The following is an 8,339-nucleotide window of genomic DNA, read 5'->3' on the forward strand; positions in this document are numbered from 1 at the left end:
TTATCAGAGGCAGAAGGCTGGACCAGGCTGGGAAAGGCTACCCCTGGCTTGAGAGACTAGCGTGGAATTTTCTTAATCAAACCACTGCCTGCTTTAAGAGGGAAAACCCGGCCATTACTGCTGGTCTAGGACAACTTTTTTTCCCCCCGTAATTATAGCATATTGGCGAAACAGATTTGGCAAAGGAACCAATGTATATTTGTGTTTGAGCTCTGGATAATGTCAAAAGTTTATATTTCCAATGCGTTTTTGCAGCGTTGAGCAAATGAGCCAATCACAAACATATCTGTTGATTTCTTGAACAGAGTAGCCAATCAGAGGCGTTAAGTTAGCACTAAACAAAAACTCCAGCATTTTGAGTGGTGAGTGAATTCTGAATTCTGCAGGCTGAGTTGCAAATCAACTCATTATAACAAACAAAATGTAGACATTATGTAAATAAGAAATTTACTCCGCAATGAGCTCCATTTTTTTGAATAAGATTGCAATGAACTAAGTTGAGTGACTTTTTAGTGATTATAAAGAGATATCTTAACACGCTTTTTGCCATGCCAAATCCCCCAATCAGTATAATTAACAGTGGTTTGTGAACATAGACATTTTAATAACAAATAATTTAATTAGATTTCTCCTCCTCCTCTTTTTGTCTCTATGGGATGGTGCACATAAATATACACTCACCTAAAGGGTTATTAGGAACACCATACTAATTCTGTGTTCCTCTGTGACTCCCTTTCGCCTTCAGAACTGCTTAATTCTACGTGGCATTGATTCAACAAGGTGTTGAAAGCATTCTTTAGGGATGTTGGCCTACATTGATAGGATAGCATCTTGCAGTTGATGGGGATTTGTGGGATGCACATCCAGGGCACGAAGCTCCCGTTTCCACCACATCCTATATATGCACTATTGGGTTGAGATCTGGTGACTGTGGAGGCCATTTTAGAACAGTGAACTCAATGTCATATTCAAGAAACCAATTTGACATTATTCAAGCTTTGTGACATGGTGCATTATTCTGCTGGAAGTAGCCATCAAAGGATGGGTTCATGGTGGCCATAAAGGGATGGACATGGTCATGCTCAATTGGTAATGAGGGGCCTAAAGTGTGTCTAGGAAACATCCCCCACACCAATCCATGATCCATGTTCTCATTCGGTTCACGCCAAATTTTGACTCTACCATCTGAATGTCTCAACAGAAATCGAGACTCATCAGACCAGGCAATATTTCCTGGAACTTGTGATTTTTTATTTTATTTTATTTTTTTTGAAAATGTAAAAATGCAGAAAATTTTCTGTGATGGGTAAGTTTCGGGGTAAGTGTAAGTGGATAGAATATACACTTTGTTCTGTATAAAAACCATTACGTATATGGAGACAAAGATAGTGAACCATATGCGTGTGTGTGACTGAATGACAGCTTTCTAAACCATGCCATCATGTCGATTTTGTTTAACCCTCATGTGGTGTTCGGGTCAATTTGACCCGGAGAAGATTTTCTTTTTCCTGAAAATACTAGTTAATGTTATCGCTTTGGACTGAAACTTAGTGACTTTGTTCCCAAGCGGTATAACTATATCTCATTTGTTTTTTGAACATTTTCGTATTTTTTTGTGGGAGTTCTGTTACCTTGTTACACTTGTGGTGTTCCCGGTCAAAAATGACCGGTCTATAAAAAATAGCTTATAAATCACTCATTATACCATATTTTCACCCAATCTTGGATTCAATCTTTTTGTCAACTTGTTCTCTTTCAATTAGGACTGGTTTTATATTTCTGTTTGCATCTGATTAATCGTGGGCCTCATTTATCCGAGAGTAGGCATCTCAATTTTTGAGTAAAAAATAAATAATTTATGAATAAATTTGCAAATATGAAATTTTTTTTTGAAAAAAAATGTCTACTGTTCATCACTCTAGTCTACTCTAATGATTTACCAGGAATTTTGTTTTGAAACTTTTGTTTTGTAAAAAATATGGAACATAGTCACACTTGTGGTGTTCCCGGTCAAAAATGACCGGCCTATTAAAAATAGCTTATAAATCACTCATTATACCATATTTTCACCCAATCTTGGATTCAATCTTTTTGTCAACTTGTTCTCTTTCAATTAGGACTGGTTTTACATTTCTGTTTGCATCGGATTAATCGTGGGCCTCATTTATTTGAGAGTAGGCATGGTAAAAAATGGTCACAATGGGCGACCATTGAAAGTGAATGGGAGAGACTGAAAATAACAGAACAATTTAGTTTTCAGGAGCATGTTCATTATTTTCATGTACACATATGAGCATGTGTACTTGCAAACATCGAGCCCTTGGACCTGTGCATGTATCGATACATTTATACACACGCTACCCAGACACACACACGTTAAAACACAGAAACTTTGAGTATTACACACATTCTTTTCCACAGAGAGAAATTTGATTCTACCCTAACCTGCATCTACATTTATCCATCTGACATTCCCACACACACACACACACACACACAAACTGACCGTGACTGCAGTGATCCGGCTTCAAAATAATCTTTCTTTCATGTTCTTGTTTCATCACAGCTTCCAGAAAAAATATTATGACATTTTGTTTTGGAACTGTGAGGTTCTCACCATAGACAGTGGTTCTCACACAGAACTAGACAATATTTACAAATATACATCATGTGATGGCACAGGCATATATAAATGCTTCACAGCACCTTGCTTGTCATTCATTTGTGGCAGCACAATGGCAAAGCAGCTCTCTGCACATGATGTTATTCATCAGATTTTTGACTCAGAAAATAGTGGGGAGGATCATTTCTCTCTGTGGAAAAGAATGTGTGTAATACTCAAAAAAGCTTGTGTGTTTTAACGTGTGTGTGTGTGTCTGGGTAGCGTGTGTATAAATGTATCGATACATGCACAGGTCCAAGGGCTCGATGTTTGCAAGCACACATGCTCATATGTGTACATGAAAATAATGAACATGCTCCTGAAAACTAAATTGTTCTGTTATTTTCAGTCTCTCCCATTCACTTTCAATGGTCGCCAATTGTGACAATTTTTTACCATGCCTACTCTCAGATAAATGAGACCCACGATTAATCAGATGCAAACAGAAATATAAAACCAGTCCTAATTGAAAGAGAACAAGTTGACAAAAAGATTGAATCCAAGATTGGGTGAAAATATGGTATAATGAGTGATTTATAAGCTATTTTATATAGGCCGGTCATTTTTGACCGGGAACACCCCAAGTGTGACTATGTTCCATATTTTTTACAAAACAAAAGTTTCAAAACAAAATTCCTGGTAAAACATTAGAGTAGACTAGTGTGATGAACAGTAGCCATTTTTTTCAAAAAAAAAATTCCATATTTCCAAATTTACTAATAAATTATTTATTTTTGACTCAAAAAATGAGATGCCTACTCTCAGGCAAACAAGGCTCACGATTAATCAGATGCAAACAGAAATATAAAACCAGTCATAATTGAAAGAGAACAAGTTGACAAAAAGATTGAATCCAAGATTGGGTGAAAATATGGTATAATGAGTGATTTATAAGCTATTTTTTATAGACCGGTCATTTTTGACCGGGAACACCACAAGTGTAACTATGTTCCATATTTTTTACAAAACAAAAGTTTCAAAACAAAATTCCTGGTAAATCATTAGAGTAGACTAGTGTGATGAACAGTAGCCATTTTTTTCAAAAAAAAATTTCATATTTCCAAATTTAGTCATAAATTATTATTTTTTTTACTCAAAAAATGAGATGCCTACTCTCAGACAAATGAGGCCCACGATTAATCAGATGCAAACAGAAATATAAAACCAGTCCTAATTGAAAGAGAACAAGTTGACAAAAAGATTGAATCCAAGATTGGGTGAAAATATGGTATAATGAGTGATTTATAAGCTATTTTTTATGGGCCGGTCATTTTTGACCGGGAACACCACAAGTGTTATAGGGTTTTGAACACCACATGAGGGTTAAGTGAGATGGAATTACAGAGTGGGGGAAGAGAGCGCAGAACAAAAATTCTGACATTGACAGACCCTTACTTCCCCTCTCACTGTAATCCACTACCACCTTGCAGTACATACATAAATATTCCCTCACGTCAGTTCCTCTGAGCTGCTGTTGTGTGCGCGCCGCGCTGCAGGGACGAACTATCCGTTCAGCCTTTTGTCAGCTCATAAAACTAGTTTTGCTTACGAGCCTCACTGTGTTCCCACCGCCGGCGGGTTTCCGAGGTAATGTGATAACATGATACGTTGTTATGCATGTGCAGGGAAAAATCTAAGAGTGTGTGGAATCAAGGAGTCACAGTTGTGGCTATGTCACGGCCCATGACTTGATGCTGTACAATATTTTTAACAACCAAAAGGGTGAGGAATGATTCCAGATGTGTTTTTAGTGTGGAGAATACTACTTTCATTCAAAAAACGACATTGCAGAGTTACATGAACGTCTTGTTTGCATTAAACATGGGTTGTGAGATCTCATGCTGTAAGCTGGTGAAGGCCCAAGGTGTCAAAACTCAAGTAGTCAAAGTTGTGAATTGAAAGTCCCATTCAAGAGCACTAAAGAGTGAATCTGAAGCACTGAAGCACTGAAGCGAGCCTTTGAGTCACTTGAATCAAGTGTAGACGCTGAAAAGGGCAATTCTGACAAAAGAGTCAGACAGATACACACTGTCAGAATGGATGGTAGAGTTAGAGATCCAAGGCTAATCAGAAAAGTCGTGCATAAACACAATGGGGCAAAGGCCAACTGTCAGTCACTTCATGGCTGGATCTGACAAGAGAAAATGGGTTAGTAAGTGTGAGCTTTTGGACAGCTGTGTTTTGTATGTGTGTGTGTGCGTGTGTGTGTGTGTGTTTGTAATATTGTAGCTATTTTTAAAAGCCATATGAATTTCAAAGGAGGCACATTTAAATGGAATCAAATTCAAATTCTGTGAATGTGTCAATTTGCATTTAAACTTAGGAACTGAACTGAAACAAGGCAATTCTCAATTAAATTTGAAAATGGTGCACATGCCTAACAGACACACAAATACATGTTGGGTTTCTCTGTTGTATGGCGAACTTCCATAAGTGTAATGCTTTTTAAACTGTACAAACTGGATACCCCCTACACTAACCCGACCCCTAAACCCACCTATCACAGAAAAATCGTCCCCTTGGAATTATAAGGTTCTATCTGACATTTTTGTCAAATTGAGTTATTCACATTTTCTTATTCTGTGACAATTTATTTACATTATGTGATGTGTATTGTACATTTAGTGTCCCTGTTATTTTTTTTGTTTGAAATAAACATTTTCCCCATACACATTTTCCATATGGAATGCAAAAACTTTGAAGCTCAATATCTCAAAACTGCTCAGAACGCAGATAGAACCTTATAATTCCAAAGGGGACGAAATGTCTGCATTTTTTTCCCCTCAAAGATCACTCTGTATGATTTATATGCTTTTTTTTTTCCTCATAGGGACAAAAAAAAAAGTCTGGTATTACTATATGCGGGGGGACATTTGGTGCTCACATTGCCGCTTCACTGCTTCCTCTCTGCTCGCTCTACCATATCCATATGTTGTCACTCCAATACAAACTTCTTACACCTTGCCCATGATCTTTTGTAATGTTCTTCATACATACGTACACACATACGCACATAATCCGTTTAAAGGGTATTAACCCAAACACACTCATTACAGAGATGGATGTGATGGTTTAATAGCCCTGCTGAGCACTGGAGGTGAATGCTACAACACACACAAAAACTCCTCATTACTCTGGTGGATTACCCAGCCACAGACAGTGTCAGACAAGTTAAAGACCAGCACTGATCCCTGATCGCTGGGCTCAGCAGCCCTTTTAGTATTCATCTTCCATTTTCAATTTGTGCACCAAACAGAGTTTTCTTTCATGGAAATATGTTTCTATGCTGATTGGCAGGCCCAGATAGAATTTTTATTTAATTATTATTATTATATATTATTATTTTTTATTTCTATGCCGAATTTTGGGGATTCTGTGGAACAGATTTGAACAACGTAAAATGTGTTATATGAGGCTGAGCCTATTAAGCTTTCACCACGTCCACAAGACTGCTTTGTTGCGTGAAAAACACATACTAAAAACCTAGATAATTGCTTTTAAAACAATACTTACATCTTTCCAAGAAATGGTTGACAAAAACAAAAACTAGATTGACTTTTGTCAACATGATCTGACTTTGTTGGGCCAGACATGACAGCTCTCTGGAATACTTGACTCTGATTGGTCAATCGCAGCATTCCTATTTTTGTATGACCACTAAACTGTAAATTACAGTATGTACTGCTGTCCCTGTCAAACAAACCTCTCACTCAGTGTTTCAAATCTCATAACATCTCATAACGACTCATGATGACAATATCATGTTAATGACAATTTCTACATATTTTAATATATTTTCGGTTGTACAAATTAATTTTTAATTTATTTATTATTAAATAACTTGAATTAACAATAGAAAATTGTACATTTATAAATTATATTTTGTAAAAATAGTTTGTATTGTTTTGAAACAAAGTGTTGACAAAGTGAACCTTAAATGTGTAAATTTGTAACTTCACTTCAGCCATGTCTTCTAAAAGTAATCTGCATATCAACACCCCCAATGCTGGTCCACAACCAAATCCCTCAGGTTGTGCTCAACAACACCGAGACTCTAAAAAGGTTCACAACAAAAAATCTTAAAACCGATGAAGAGTGAACAGATTTGAGATGCGGCAGTTTGAGACAGAGGCATCGGGTATGGCCAAACTCAATCATCCAGTGAAGGCAAGCTGTTCACCGCAGATGTTGTTGACAGGTGACAGTTGTTGCACAGCGTCAAGCTACCTTGAAACAAAAAACAGTGCGAATCCCCTACTAGATCCAACTCAGCCATCCAAAACATAGAGCAAGCTTGCAGTTCAGACCTTCTACTTCACTCTAAGTTTACATTATAAAATTTAGCACAAATTAAATTACACATTCAGCAAAAGTCGCACAATCAACCCCACATAGCGTGTTGTGACTGTAATGTCAAACATTTGGCTCTTTCCATCCCTAGACTATGTCTACTTACTGTTTTAGGTCGCACAGAGCTTAATCAAAGGCTGTTTATATCAAGTTCTGTCAAAGAGATACTCAGCAGAGCAGGGAGGAAAAGAGGAGTGGAGGAAGGGAAGGGGAGCAGGAGAGGGAGAGATTATCCAGATAGCAGCTAGCATGAATCACATGGCTAGAGAGTGCATGCTAGCTAGAGTGAGCTGATGTGAGCTGAACAAGAAAAAGAGGGAGTGTGTAACCTCTGGGAGAACAGATAAAGAACATACCGGGGCAGTGTGTAAAACTTCTGCAGCTGCGGGCTGAGCTTATCCCGTATCCATGACAGGCAAAAAAAGACCTGATTTACATCGCAGCAGGACATGGGAATTCAGGCCGGATTTGGGCGGCATGTGTAGGCCCGGTTAGTCGACAGAAGAGTCACTGAAAGAAAGCAGCAGCAGATAGATGACAAACGTAAAACACAAGCCTGGAAACAGATTATTGCTTTAAATTCTGATTACAAGACTTGCACTGTGTAATGTCGGTAGAGATTAAAAACCCTCATTTAATTATAATTTCATCCAAGTGTTCTCATGTAAATTTAAAAAGGTTTTGGGGCATATTGAACTATCACTTATCACATATCCATACAAAAATCTATGTTACTCTGAAATATTTTAATTTTATTTATTGTGGGTAAACAATAATGATGCAAAAATCAAAATATGTAATCAAATACACTCGAATACATACACATCAATGCATTCAATATGATATATGCTTGTATTTATTTACATCTACCTTTTCTGATATACATTTTAAAATATGTATAAATAAATATTAATAACATTTTGGAATTATGAAAAACATGCAGTCTGCAGCCTGGTGGGAGATCCAGAAAAAAAAAGGATGCTATTTATGTGAGGGACACAATGAAGGACAAACAGAAAGAACTGTGTGCACTGTTGGAAGAAAGCTGGCAGAATTGGTGAGTACATATGAAAAAAAAAAAATGAAAGCAAGCAGTTTCTCATATCACCATGAAAAGCCATGACCTTATAAATGATAGTTTAAAAATCTGGCAGGGAACAGGCTGTCAACAGTAATACCTACACATTTACAGAACACATGATTTTGGCATTCACATGGAAAAACATAAAATCAAGTAATTTAAGCTGAATCCATTCGCCCAGTTTGTTTTCAATGGTCCTGTAGTTTCCCATGATCCTTTGCCTTGTGGTTTTGAGAGGCAGATGGT

The sequence above is a fragment of the Pimephales promelas genome, chromosome 7 (assembly GCF_988280905.1).
Source record: "Pimephales promelas chromosome 7, fPimPro1.hap1.1, whole genome shotgun sequence".
Taxonomy (NCBI): domain Eukaryota; kingdom Metazoa; phylum Chordata; class Actinopteri; order Cypriniformes; family Leuciscidae; genus Pimephales; species Pimephales promelas.